Source organism: Xenopus laevis, chromosome 7L (assembly GCF_017654675.1).
Source record: "Xenopus laevis strain J_2021 chromosome 7L, Xenopus_laevis_v10.1, whole genome shotgun sequence".
Lineage (NCBI taxonomy): Eukaryota > Metazoa > Chordata > Amphibia > Anura > Pipidae > Xenopus > Xenopus laevis.
Genome location: NC_054383.1, coordinates 65,319,939 through 65,335,540, shown reverse-complemented (window position 1 = coordinate 65,335,540; position 15,602 = coordinate 65,319,939). Strand labels below are relative to the sequence as shown.

The 15,602-nt window shown below is 37.7% G+C and overlaps 1 protein-coding gene across 3 annotated transcripts in view; it reads right to left on the bottom strand.

Annotated features, from left to right (window-relative positions):
- Positions 1–10,863, bottom strand: part of LOC108696342 (cardiac-enriched FHL2-interacting protein) — a 30,825-nt gene extending 19,962 nt beyond the window's left edge. For 2 of the 3 annotated variants that reach the window (XM_041569129.1, XM_018225616.2), the window contains exon 1: positions 10,456–10,863. The gene's annotated coding sequence lies outside the window, so the exon portion shown is untranslated. The remainder of the gene's footprint in view (positions 1–10,455) is intronic. The other variant, XM_041569131.1, reaches the window with a different exon arrangement.
- Positions 10,864–15,602: the final 4,739 nt, after the last annotated feature.

Below are 15,602 nucleotides of genomic sequence, written 5' to 3'. Positions count from 1 at the left end.
CAGGAGCCAAAGTGGAAGAGGCCACTCTTTGTCCAATAGGTGAGTTAGTTACACTTAAACTATTGCAAGGGCTTGTGCCCAATAACATAGGATAAGAGAACTACATAGAAAAGGTAGGGGATTAACTCTATAGGGATAGGATATCCTATAGGCCCTACATAAATAAAAGTAAAAAATTAACAGCATAGCAGCACAGTCCAACCCTACCCCCAAATAATCACATAACACATGAAACAGCAGCCCTACCTAACCCCCTTAAGCACAACTAACCTCCAAAAAGTCACAGCACAGCAGTAACCACGAAAAACAGCCACAGTAGCACATAGAGCAGCCCCCAAATAATTGCACCCCTCAGTCACACCACAGCAGCCCAGCCCAACTCTACCCCCAAAATAATGATAGCACACAGCCCCAACCCCTTCAGTAAAAGCACCCCCACACAATCACAGCACAGCAGCAGCCCACCAAACAGTGACAACACACCTAATCTCCCCCTGACAGCCACAGCACAATAGAACACACTTCCCCCAAAAAAAGTCACAGCAGTGCATACAGCAGCTCCACCAGTCCCCCGAGATATTCAAAACATGCCACACACTCCCCAGGCCATGTAGACCAAGAGGAGCCACTTCACAATGCTTATCCAGCCGTCATTTGATGTGTGATAGAACCTGTTCTAGACACCAGATAAGGTAAAACCAGCAGGAGGCAATCATTCTTTTAAAGGCAAAGCTAAATGAAAGGTTTAAAGCATAAAATATTCTTCCCTGGGAAGTGTGCCGTAAGCAGGGGTGCTTCGCCAATGAGGCGAGTTGAGGCTGTCGCCTCAGGTGGCAGTGCCCCACTAGGTACAAGGGGCAGCAAAAATGCTGCTCCTGGTACTTTAAGAGCGAATTTCCGGGGGAGGGGGGGCAGCAGCAACTGCTGCTGCCCTCAGGCGGCTGAGGGGCCAGGATCGCCCCTGGCCGTAAGCACATGCCTACTCTGCCTACCCCTAGTTCTGGCCCTAAAAGGGGTAATCTATAGTGATAGTGTACAGAGTAAGAGACAATATGAATGCTTGAAAAAAAAATTACCTAACTAAATGTTGGGGGCTGTAAAACAGAAACAATCAGGGCCCCCATCATTTTTTTTTTTTAATCCCCTGGCCACCAATGTATTATTTTAATATTCTATAGGCCCCTGCCACCATTGTTTTTTTTATAAAATTATTTTTTGGGGCCCCAATTTTTTTTAACTTGTAAGTGGGCCATGGTGCCAATGTTTTTTTTTTAATAAAAAATTGGGGGGCCCCAATTTTTTTTAACTTGTAACGGGGGCCCTGTTGCCAATGTTTTTTTTTTAAAAATATTCTTTGGGACCCCAATTTTTTTTAACTTGTAAGGGGGACCCTGGCGCCAATGTTTTTTTTTAATTTTTGTTGCGGGGGGCCCCATGTTGTCTAATGGCGTCCCTGGAAACAACTGAGTAACTACACGTTTCTCCTCCTGTTTTCATATAGGATAGCCATGCAAAGTCAGATACCGTGTACGTGGATCAGCAAGGGATGTTTTGTCACCTGTATACAAGAGATAATAGTGGGCGGCAAAACGTCCTGTGTGTCATAGCCCTTAAATTGGAGGAAAAAAACTATTTGATCTGTTCAAGTTTGAAGGGAAGGGGTTAAGTCAGGATTGTTGCAGGGGGCCAAGAGTATGCTTATTTTATTTGGGTTGGGGCGCACAGAAGACTTTTACATTGATTAATTAACTCTGTCAATTGTGTTGGATTGGTACATGTCTGCCTGTAATGGAGAGGTCCATTCTAATTGGGGAAGGTACAGGGAAAGGTAGGAGCCCACTGACATGAGCAGGCCTAGAGATTGAGCACCAGTTTGGTATTAAAGGGGCACATGGAGATTGTCAAATACTACTGGGACTGGGGAAGGATGTGCTCCTCTGAATCTCGGGGCCATTGAGTCAGCCCTATTTGGATGGGATAACTGGGAGGAGGCACAGGCTTTGTTAAGAGTTGAGAATGTGAAGGACTATTTATAAGCATGTGAGAGCATTAAAAACATCCTATACAAAAGACCATATTGACGAACTAAAGGATGTTCTAAATGTTCTAAAAATAATCATCCCTGACTTTTATGCAGCCACCACGAAGACTCTGGTTCAACCATCAAAACTGTTTAAACATTAAGCCCTGTTTTGTCAACAACAATACAGAAGGGGCTTCCCTCTCAATGCACCTTAAAGGAGGACTAAACACTAAATAGGAATATGGCTAGAAATCTGAATATGGCTAGAAACTGAATCTATTGAGCCTAAAGGTTCAGCATCTCTATAGTAGTCAAAGTTGTCACAGGAGTTCCCATCTTAGTTAGGCACAAAACAAAAACTTTGGTACCGTGTTAGCCAGTAGCAAAAATAACATAAAAAAACAAATAAATACAAAAAGTATTGTAGAAATGATACCTATATTAGCTAACAATAAAAATACATTGCAAGCTTTCGGAGCACCAAGGCCCCTTCGCAGGCAAAATACAAATGAAAGCTATAAAGGCACAGCATATATACTGAATACCTTTTACTGATCTAACAGTATATATGCTGTGCCTTGGTGCTCTGAAAGCTTGCAATGTATTTTTATTGTTAGCCAATATAGGTATGATTTCTACAATACTTTTTGTATTTGTTTGTTTTTTTATTTGATATTTTCATCTTAGTTAGGAGTATCTGTGACAAGCACATGCTCAGTGGGCTCTGAGCAGCTATTGGGGTCATCAAAATCCTCAAGCAGAAAGTGAGGTTTGCCTGATGCTACAGGGCTAGTTATTAAATTATTGTGTTAATTGAACTGATTTTTGAGCTGCCATGCACCAATAATCGAAATTATTTACCATCAGCCTTATATTGCGACATTTATATTATATATTCAATATCTTGACCAACGCACAAGATATTGAATATATAATATTCATATTATAGATTCAATATCTTGTGCGTTGGTCCCTAAGCTCAGTAACTGACAACAGAGCATGTGCAGTGAATCAGCAGAAAAGAAGATGGGAAGCTACTGGGGCATTGTGTTTGCCTTGGGCTGGTATAGAAGTCCAAAACATAATGTAGAACATTTATGCCCTTCTTTAGTTTTATTGTTTAATGCCCACAATAAAAGAGGATGATTTATCATTGATCAATCAAGCCAATTTTTATTAAAGAGTTTGTTCGCCTTAAAAAAACTTTTAGTATGATGCAGACACTGATATTTTGAGACAATTTGCAACTTATTTCGCTTTTGGTTCAGCAGCTCTCCAGTTAGGAATTTTTATAATTTTAATAGTTATTTGGTTGCTAGGGTCCAATTTATCGTATTAACTAAGCAATATTTTGAATGAGACTGGAATATGACTAGGAGAGGGCCTGAATTAAAAGATATGTAATAAAAAAACAACAATAAAATTGTAGCCAGTGGACCCCATTTGAAATCTGAAAAGAGTCAGAAGAAGAAGGAAATAATTAAAAAACAATAAAAAGAAAAAAAGAAAACCATTTAAAAAGTGGGGGGGGGCAAAGGAGGACGTCGGCCTCTGGACACCCTCAAACTAATGTATTATACAACTGCAGCCTGGGTCAAAATGTGCAGTGGCGTTGCACCTAAATAATCACCTGCAGATGTCACTTTGCCCCTGGGTGACAGAAATGACATCATCTTGATATAGAACATTTTCAGTATAAGTGGGCTTATGTTTTGCCAACTGGGACAACTGCGTCTGACTCAAGTGCCCCAGTGGACTTGATGAGGTTCGAACTATGATCACCTGTTCAAAAGCAACAATCTTGTTGGTTGCTATGGGCTACTGCACCTAGACAAATGTAGTGCATTTTATTACATATGGGGGTAATTACTTTATATATACCTTTCTCTGCAGTTCATGGTGCTCCATCCAACTCCACCCCCATCTAATTTTCTACAGTTAAGAAAAAGGCTAAATTGCTCATCATAATCTACTTGTGCATAATTTATTTGATGTTACTTATCCCACATTGCATTCCAATTGCCTTTAGCCAAGAATACTTACTGAGCAGTGGTTCAGTAACAGCTATTTATTAGCAGGTTATTATATAATATTTCCTACTTGGCTTTGACTGCTTCACATTAAACAAAGGATGAAGCTCATGCACCAAAGCCAGTAGCCAGAAAATCAAGAAAATATATATTTGTGATGTCTACATCGCATGTTTTACTCAAGTTTAATTTGCCTGTAAGAGAATAGAACACACAGGTTTGTTATTGTAGCCTTAAAGTGTCTACAAAATCATTGATTAAGGTCTTATTAAGGATATGATGTGATGCACTCATACAAAAGTAGAGAACCATCTGGCCTCAAAAATTATAATCAAACAATATTTTATTAAAAAACAGGAAGCCATAAGGTCATTTACAAATGCAACTGGAAGTCCAAATCACTAACATGCATTTACATCTTGTACCCATGTAAAGTTCCATGTAAAGTGCTTTCATTAAAGGAACTTGTATCAAGAGGCGCTTCTTGCACTTTTATATAGTGAGCTTGGCTCTATTTAATCCCCACCAGCGCTAATAATAATTAAAAGTGATATTAAAATATTTATATTTCAAATTGCAGCCTACCATCAGGAAGGTAGATGATGGTTTTATGTTGTAGAACAGTTTCACAAGGAAAAATCAGGCTGTCCTGAATGACATAATTATTACTTTTCCTCCAGTCTAAGTAATAATCCAGCTCATATAGCTCACAAGGGCTTAAAAGCAAAGCTTTAATAAGTAAGACTGAAACACTTTTTAAAACTGAGGTCACTGGGGAAATTGGTCTGGCTTCAGATAACAAACTGTTGACATGATGATGACAGCAGTTCCACAAATATTTAAAAACAGAGAGATTGTTATGTGTCTGACTGCATTTAATGAGATAAAAATTATAACAGATATGTGATTTGCTAAGTGCCAGTATCAAATAAAATAATACTAATGCCAGTATGTTTGTTATCTATATACTTTATGTATATCACTTCATTGCTTTCTTATTTATTCAGTGCAATGTCTATACATTAATAGGCTGCTAGTGATGGGCGAATTTGCGCTGGCGTCTCGTTTTGGACGCCGCGCCCGTTTTTGACGCCGGCGTCCGTTTTTTCTGGAAAATTTTTTTGACGCCGGCCGAATAAATTCGCCCATCACTATAGGCTGCAACTTTGGAGGTCAGAAAGCAGCTTGCAGGCCTATACATTATATTTAAGGCTTATAATGGTAAATTGACATACAGTATACTAAGTGGATTAACATGAGTCCAATAGAAAAGGCAGCACGGTTAAAGATAAAGTGCATATCTGATAAAGAATGTTTTAGTACTTTAGTTGATACTTTAAGCTGGCCATAGACGCAAAGATCCGATTGTACGAATCATTGTACAATCAGACATTCCCATCTCCCGACCTGTCACTAACCATTCAGAGCAAAGTCTTACCATTCCGACCAAATAAAGTATAAAAGAACAGATCAGACGATGTTCTGCCCCTGACAGCAATCGTATGATAGACAAAGCTAGTGACAGTCTCCCACTGAAAATCTTACGATCGGCAATACACGCAGAGATATTACCCGCAGCCGACAGAAATTTTCTAACCTGTCCGATCAACCAAACGACCGATCTCCGCCAGACGAAAAATGTCGGGACTCTCCACACACGGTCTGAAAATCATATGAATACACGATTTGTACGATCGGATCGTTGTGTCTATGGCCAGCTTTAGTCTGGAATAATGCCCCCATTACTGATCATGTAATCAGTAACTACAAATCATATCAATACAAGTCTGAAAACGCGAGACCCAATTCATATATATCCCACAATGTAAATGTTTATGGATTAAATGTACTTGTATTGATATGATTTGTAGTTACCAAATTCATTGGTAATGGGAAAACTGGACAAATGGCACTTTACAGTTGATTTTAAATTGTTCACAGATCAGAAATGTATTTTTCTCAACTTGGGTAACAAGCTTGTAGATAAAGGGCAACTTATAACCAGAGTGCATTCTATGAGCAATTAGTACTGATAGAGATTTGTGCAATTTTTCTAGCCTGGTGCAAAAATGGGAATTGCATGTATGATCTTGTGACCTTCTTCATTTATACAATTAATTATAACTGGTTTCTATAAGTTCCAAAAATTAAGAAAAGGAGTTTTTTCCTTATTGGAAGAAAATAGCCATGTTTGTACTGAACTTCATCTGAGTCAACAGTAATACCTAGGGATAGCTTTAGTTGACAGACATCTATCAACATTAACTATCGAATGGAATAAATGTCTGAATCTATCACACTGATAACCTCTGCTGAAATTAAACTATGATTTATTTTGGAAGAATGCAGAAGTGACATTATCATTCAAAAATTACCAGGATTTCAGCCAGTTAGCTAAATGTGGAACATTCTAATGAGTCATGTCCAACATGAGCCCTAATCTTGCATGAATTCATGACTTCCATTATCATTCATTAAGTATTATGGAGGTTGCAGTTTGGCACCAGTTAAAAGGTTTGATATCCCTGTGTTTAATTTTAATGGTGAAATGTCATTAGAGTGCAGAGAAAATGAAATGGAAGGGTGTTCACTTACTGAATTAAGATAACCGGAACTGACCAATAGATACTAAGACTGACCAGACTCCTAAGGTGAATAAATATGTACTATAGCCTACTACTAGTATAGAATCTATAGAAGAAAATTATTTTCTGGCAATGTGCCAATCAATGAACCAAATAAACCATGGTACCAAGGAGGGATTAGATAATATGGCAGATGGGGAAATTAGTCCTAAATTTTTCAAATATAGTTCTAGGACCCAGAGTGCATTTACAGTGTTTTTTTAGTTTGTAGAATTACAAGTGCCCCTGAAGGTCTATAACAAACAGGGCTGAATTCACTACTAATATGTTACCTTCTATGGAGGTTAAATGCATATGACAAGTACTTCCCTTATCACTTAAAAACACAGCAACAAATTCCCAAGCTGAAGTAAAATAGTGTATGTCAAAGGGCAGTGCCATTTGTATTAAAAGAAAAAGAGTATATAGAGTAAAAGGTAAGATATACCAAGAAGTCAGGTGTGGCTCAAGCTTTGTGCAAAGTATATGGCTTTTTCTGGTGAGAAATTGGCTTGGTCTATTCGAGGGAACTCCCAAGTTGACAGAGAACCAGAATGAACACAAGGGCTGTAAAAGTAACCCATATTAAATAGTAAGATGTTTGCTTTTAAACAGGTGACCAGTGAAGCCCACCTGCTTATTGGTTGCTATGGGTTACTTCTCCTGGGCAAACTTAATGCCTTTTATTACCTATTATGCCTTGTATCCTTGTATAACCACCAAAGTGTTATGCTTACCCTATATTATGGGAATTTCTTTAAGGCTGTATATCATGGAATGTTGGGAAAGTCATCTAAGAATACGAGGACTATGATAAATGTTTGGCTGGGGGATTGAAATTAACAGGAATATTAGGTCAGTCAAACCTTACATTCTATGAACCCTAAAAAATAATGTTTGCTGATATTCATGTCATTATATTATAATTAATGAAATTTGTTTGTCATATCTTAGGGTGACAGTGCTAGATTGGAATAACACTAACCGCACAATAATTATAGAGAAAAATAAAAAGGCCAATCCTAAAACAGCACTCAGGGTCTTGCCACTTGTATAATCTAGTTACACACAGCTTCTCCCATATAATGCAAAAATCAAAACCACATCTTTAATGGTAAATACTAAGCTTGCATCTGTACAGAACCTACAGTACAGGCTGACAACCTTCTAACTAATGTAGCAATATGCCTACAATGGACAGTGCAAATGGATGCATAGATGCATCCCTCATAATCATAAATATGCATCCATATGGATACCCAATTATGTATAATTCAGGTTGTTCACCATGTACTAACCTTCATAAGCAACTGTAGTGGTGATAACATGATATTATGCAAACCCTTGCATTAGTTGAATTGGTTACATAAAGAATTGGGTCATATGAAATCCATATAGTAAGGAGCAATACTGCAGGAAAAGCATCCAAACAGGCATGGGATCAATTATCCGGAAACCTGTTAATGAAAAGGATCTAACTTATGGGAAGGCCATCTCCCATAAACTCAATTTTTATCAAATAATTCCAAACGTGAAAAAATATTTCCTTTTAAAAGCTTGTACTTTAACCCAACTAAGATAGAATTAATCTTTTTTGCAGGCAAAACATTCTGAACATTCTGGATAATAGATTCGATACTTGTATATGACATAATGTATGTATATCTCAAATCTCAAATCCAGGGGCAAAGATTACTACCCAGTATGTCAGTGTCCCATACCCCATTTACTTGTTACAAAAGTAGAGTCAAATGCAAGATTACAATGACAATAGTACTGTATCAATACCAGTGTGCCACTCGGACATTGGTGGTGAGGTGTATAAAAGTATTCATTTCTCCTGAAACTGCAGCATGGGAGCAATAAGTGGATGTTATCCTAGGCAGGCCCAGATTTGTGGAGAGGCCACCTAGGCTGGACCTAGGGCGGCAGGATTTTAGGGGGCAGCATGCTGCCCAACCACACCTACATTGGTTCAAAAACACTTGGGATGTGCAGAAGATACGATAGTTTTTTAAATTTCCTGTGCAACAATCCCCATTGCTCTGGTCCCAATGATGAAAATTTGAATACAATTTTAATAAAAGTGAGGGGAGGGGGTAATGAACGACAGCAGGCCTAAGGGCACCCGCTATGTAAATCCAGCCCTGATCCTAGGTTCAAAACAAAAAAGGAGTTCAAAACATGCAGGAAGACTTCTGATTGAATTGACCCTACTGTGTGAATGTGATAGGGACCTTAGACTGTAACCTCCAAATGTGCTAGGAGCCATAAATTATATATTAATGTCTATGTGCCATATAATACCAGGAAATGTGCAATTATGAGTATTGCATTTTATTATATTCTTCTATACTAACTGTCCATTGCCTGTAGGCATATTGCTACATCAGTTGTTAGCTAGTGGCCTCCTTTTCAAGTTGCTACACAGATGCAGTTTTTACTATTTACCTATAAAGAATGTGTGGTAATTTACATTATATACATGCATACAATGGCAAGTTTTAATTATTTTTAGGTGTCAATGACATTTATCTCAGCATATACTTCCCTGCGGTTTGCTTCTTGAGGTTGGCTGCTCAGGTAACATTATAGTAGGATCTAATCGGTCTGTCGGAAAAGGAAAATATTGTCCCCTTGAAGATTTTTAGTTTTAGATGCCCCAACAACCAGAACCTTAGGATTTTTTAATAGGGAAAATTATTATTAAATTATCTTTAAACAGTATTATCAAAGGCTAATCAGAAGGTTCTTAAAAGATTTCAGTAGCTGATTCATCGTATGTGCCAACAGTCTGATTTGAAACATATACCCAGGACTTCATGACCATGTGCTTAATAAAATACAGCAGGGGGACTGTAACTGGACTCTAGATTGAATCATATTGTTAATTTTCTTTGTTCCTCTGTTTTTATTGTAGTCTGAAATTAGTTTTAGTAATCTTACTGTAGGTTATCAGAATTATAATAACTATTGCACCTGCTAAAACACAGAGTCTGTGATGTAATGTGAGAAGAATTTATCTCACTTGCACCCAATCAACCAAGTGTTTAGATAACTCTAATCTTGCTGTCTCCCCAGTAAAAATTGGTCTTTATCAGGGTTAAGTAAGGATACAGTGAGAAATACAGTACTGGAAGAAGGGAGAGGAGGTAAGATGCTTAAACTATACTAAATAAGAAAAAGGCAATGACAGATTTAACAAGCACAGAATACAGAGGCATGGGAAGAGTAGATACCTACATTTTGAATTTGTTATGTTTGAGCAGATTGCCTTATACTGTATGCTTTCTAGCAGCAATGTACACTACTATTTTGGCCTTGGCTAGTATTTTGGCAAGCTCACAGCACCAAAATATATGTTTACTCAATTTGTTTTTTGCATCATTAAAATATTTGAGGCTTACCTGAAGTTTCAAGTTCTACAATATTGTACATTTTACACAAAAGAATATTATTACTATTTGAAGCGGTCATAAAGTTTATTATTTCATATTAGTACCATACATAGTGTATGTTCATTTTGCCTAATTACAAAGCATTTTCTTTGTATTAACATCAAATTTCAGTGTATTTCAGAATGTAAAGAGATAAAAAGATAATAGATTATATTAAAATAATATATATATATATATATATATATATATATATATATATATATATATATATATATATATATATATATAATACAAGCTTGCATTTACAATGCCACTAAAGGGTTAATAAAATGGCAGTTTTAAAGTATGTTACCAGCTTTCATTATATAATTTTGTCTTACCTGTTTGCTAAATGTTACAGAACAGAGTCCAGGGTCAAGCTCTTATTGTTCCTTATTTTCCTGAAGGTGCAGTCAGTTAGCTCCAAGGGGGAAATTAACAAGTTTGCCCCCCACAGATTTTAGGTTCAGATTGAGTTAGGGGAGAAAGGCATGGTTATGGGTGCCGCTATCCCAGGAAAGTAGAAATCCAAGCTTACAGAAGTGTCGGGTGTCTAGCAGATGGTAGCAGCCTTAGTCTATTTTTATACCTGGCTGTGTCTTAGACAGCTTCAGTCTCACAGTTCTAGAACCAATTTGCTGTCCCTGTCTCCCTAAAACCTAACAAAAAGAAAGCCTCTTTCTGTTACAGAATAGAAGGCCAATATGCTCTAAGAATAAAGTGGGAGGTGTGTGGTGGTAAGAGCAGTGGGGTGGTGGTCATAATCAGAAATAACGTGTGGCATCATGACCTAGGAATTTATGCCATGCATTCTGGATTTAGAAACTCATCTGCCCTCCCCCATAAGCATGGAAAGTCCAGTAATATGAAGGTGGGACTGGAAAATGTGGTTAATTGTAATTAAGGTGTGAGCTCCAAAACTACAGAGAATTTGGCAAGCTTACAAGATATACTCAGTTTAATGGTAGTTTGGGGTACTTTCAGATATAGATTAGGAACATGGGTACAGGAACTTAATGTTTTTGATACTGTTATAATGTTAGTTAGTATATACATTGGTACAGACCTATATAGAATATGTCTCTTCTGTATAAGTAAATGACTCTTTTAACCTTATCTGTACGTTACCTTATCTGTATGTTACCTTTTCTGTATGTTTCCTTATCTGAATGTTTCCTTATCTGAAGGTTTCCTTATCTGTATGTTTCCTTTTCTGTATGTTTTATTATCTGTATGTTACCCTTATCTGGAAAAGATGTTTCTTCTTCTGTCTGAGCTACAGACTTCTTATTCCGAAATTTTCTCATTTTGCTGTCCAGCAGCACCAAGTTACACTGCTTCTTTGCTACAAATACACTGTAGCAGTGCAGATTTGTTGCATTGCTAACTAACTTGCCATAGTGGATGTTATTTTCTTTTCATAAATGCTCATTCTCTGTTTGTGTGAGAATTATTTACACATTATGTACACACGGCATTTTAAATTAAAAATATTACTTAGTTTGCCCTTATAGCTTGCATCTGCATGCATAAACATTGTTCAGTGTAACAGCTCTTGGTTGTTCTGACTTGTTGGACTATGCCCTATGAGACTGTACTTGTTATGCTGGCCGATAGTGCCTTTCTTTCATTCCCACAAAACACGTGGAACAGGGGGATTTATTTATAACAGAGCCTGCAGGGCAGCACATGGGAGAGATTAAAGAACAGACTGATGTCACGGAGGGATGAAGAGGTGGCTAAATCTGGAGGTGCAGTGATGACAAGTCTGAGTGATGCAACGTGTGGTGTGATGGGAGGTTGTTTACAGAAGGCTGAGAGGAGAAAAACTGCACAAGTCTAATGTTAATGAGAGACACACTTAGCTGAACTGTACCACCATTTCTTTTCCTCTACTATAATTTATGTTTTTTAAAAAAGTGTTTAATAATGTGGTGTTAACAAAACCATCTGTCTAACATTGCAGACTAAAGGCTGTGCCCAATAAATTCTTCTTTCGTTTTAATAAAAATTAACACAACTGCGATGCAAAATGAGAAAACATTATGATTTCAATAATTTCAGCATGTGCCACATTATCAGCATGCATAAGTGAAAAGCTCATAAAACCTACAAAAAATCCTGCCTGTAAGATTATTTAGGATGTGTGTACTAAGTCTGTTAAAAAAATGATCAGCATGGTTGTCTAAGCCAGGGGTCTGTGGTTTTGTCAAATGCAGAAAGGAAGCACATTCCGGATATATGATGCAGGGCTGCAAATTTTGTTTTTGTATAGGAAGTTATAATATGAAATGAGGAGATCCTAGCCAATGCTATGTGATGACTGATTGAACATAATGGGTGGGATTCCATTAAGGTCCATTGTCAGCAGCATCAATTCAGTGACTTACAGCATCGCTAAATTCTTGGCAATACAGTGCATCATATGCGGAATTCCAGAAAGTTTGTAACCAAGATTCATGGTGTAAGACTAGAGGCAAAAGAAACAATGGTATCATATGATGTCACTTCACTGTTCACATGTATACCTACGACAGAGGCAATTGAGACTGTAAGAAAATGAATGCAGCAAGATAACACTCTCAACAGCACAATGAAGCTCAGTCCTAACCAAGTATGTTTGTTGCTAAATTTGTGCCTTAACACCACATACTTCAAATACAAGGACACATTTTTAAGACAGAAACATAGCTGTGCTGTTCTCCAGTATCTCCCATTGTAGCTAACTTGTGCATGGAGGAAGTGGAAAGGAGGACCTTACATTCATGGGAACTGTACCGAGTCACTGGTTCAGGTATGTAGATGACATTTGGGTTAAAATCAGATCCAATGAAGTGGCAGCCTTTATAGAACACATTAACTCAGTAGACAAGTGATACAGAGTTCAAGGACAAGGCGCATAAACATCTCAGAGGAGCTTTGAAAGCATGTGGCTACTCAGACTGGGCATTTGTCACAGCAGCAATCAAGCCTAACTGGAACACCAAAAGAAATAACCGCGATGGGACACATAGTAGGCGAACATAGCCACCCCATATGTAGCTGGTGTGTCAGAGAAACTCAGGAGGATTTTCAATAAACACCACATCCCTGTGTTTTTCAGACCTAGCAATTCACTGAGACAAAAGTGGTACACCCAAACGATCCAACACATCCAACAAGAAAAACAAAGCAATGTGGTATACACAGTCCAGTGTAGCTAGGATTGCACAGATCTATACATTGGGGAGACAAAACAACTGCTCACCAAGTGAATGGCTCAGCATAGGAGGGCGAACTCTACAGGGCAAGACTCAGCCGACTTTCTACACCTAAAAGACACACTCCTTTGAAAATAACAATGTCCAGATCTTGGACAAAGAAGACCGCTGGTTTGAAAGAGGTGTGATAGAGGCGATTCATCTCAAGTAGGAGAAACCATCCCTGAACAGAGGCGGGAAATTCAATACCACCTGTCTGCAACATACAATGCTGTTCTAACTGTACCCCAGCAGTTTCTGAACACTTCACATACCCATTCATGCAAATCTCACAAGTAGCACCTGTTTCTAGGAGTTGCATGATACCTTGGTAATCCTATCACAGTAACTACAAAGCAATGTCTGTGAGTTTTAGATATCACCTCTTTGAACAGTTACAATGTGCCTTGATTGGATTAGTGGAAGAGTTTATAGGCCGAGGACTTCCCACACCAGTCAGTTAAACTGAAGAAGCTGCTCGGATGAGTAGTGAAACGTCTTCATTGATTACTCAGCAAGTCCAGTTGTTTTAGAATTACTTATACTAGATACAATTCTATGCAGCTTTCCCATATACATTCATTACAAAGTTTATATGGTGTTTAAGTTATTTGTATGTGTATTGCTATTGAAAGCAGTGTTTGCCTGTCCCTTTTTATTCGCTGCCCTGGTGGCTCTGGCTGTTGAAACAAGTTGCAACAGTCTGAGTTCCCCAGCAAAGACAGGTCTGTTAATCAGCTGCCTTGTCTTACATTGTGTCAACAGTAAGAGTCACCAGGGCATAGAATAGAAAGGGACAGACAATAATAGCAATAGCAACACATATACAGTAGAACCACTATGTAACATTTTGCAGGGGATCAGAATAAAATGGTGTAAAATTAGGGAAATCTATAATGCATAATATATAGGTGGGATCATAAAACAACAATGTAAAATGAGGGAACTTAAAATTAGGGGATGTAAAATCAAGGTTTTACTGTACAAACAATCAAAAACCATAGAAAATGCGTATTGAATGTATTTGGGAAAGTTGCTTAAAATTGTGTTTTCTTTTATTACGCAAAATTTTAGGGTTGACTTATCCTTTAAGACAAACCTTTCATTTCAACTGAGCATGAAAATATAAAGTCAAAATGTCAAATGAAATGTATAAAACGGACATCTTCAAAGGCGATCAGAAGATTTCTGCTGGCTAACAATAATATCTCTGAATGTACATATCCGATGATATCAGTTGGTGACTGTCACTTCTATTTGTCGGACAGAACTTTCATACGTACAATATATTTCTTTGCAAAATATAATTTATTTAAAAAAAAATGTTTAAGAATGTGTTGTTAACAAAACTATCTGTCTAACATTGCAGGCTAAAGACTGAGCCCAATACATTTTTCTTTTGGTTTAATAAAAATTAGCACAATGAGAAAACGTTATAATTTCAGCATGTGCTGCATTAACAGTGTGCATAAGTGACAAGCTCACAAAACCAACAAAAAAAAAAACGTGTGGATGATACTTTTCGTACCATGGCGATCGGACAGGTTAGAAGATTTCTGTTGGCTAACATCTCTGAATGTATTGCCTATCCGATGATATTAGTTACTGTCACTACTATTTGTCGGACATAACTTTCGTACGTACAACATATTTCTTTGCAAAGAAATTTGAAAAAAAACAAGATAGAGAAGATACAAAAGCTGAGTGCTCAGTCAATATCTGTAAGTACCAAACATTCATTTATATATTAAAAGCTCAATGAAAATGTCTAGCCAGAGCTTGGAGTGGTGTGGCCCAAAAAGAGTTCCAGTTGTGGAGTGGATTTTGAGCTCAAAGTACAGTATATTGGGGCTCAAGTTCCGGTTGTAGATTCTATAGTAGGAAGACATAGAGGACTTGTGAGCTGTACGTAAAATACACTGCCCATAAATAACTCTTGTTTTTGAAAATGTAACTTCTTACAAAGAACAAATTAAAATGCATTGGTCATTGGTCAATCACAAATTAAAATGCCATGCTCTAATATTTTGAATATAATTGTGCCCCTAGGCCGTGTGGTCCTAGCGCCTATCTGCAGCCCGTCCGCGCGATCCTAGTGCCCGTAAGCAAACACGACAGAGCACTGGGGAGACGCATGTGCCAAACCATGGAATTAGCAGTTCCATTTAGGTGGTGTTACTTTCAGTGTGCTGTTAAAAGGGTGATTCACCTTTAAGTTAACTTTTAGTATGTGATATAATTGCTAATTC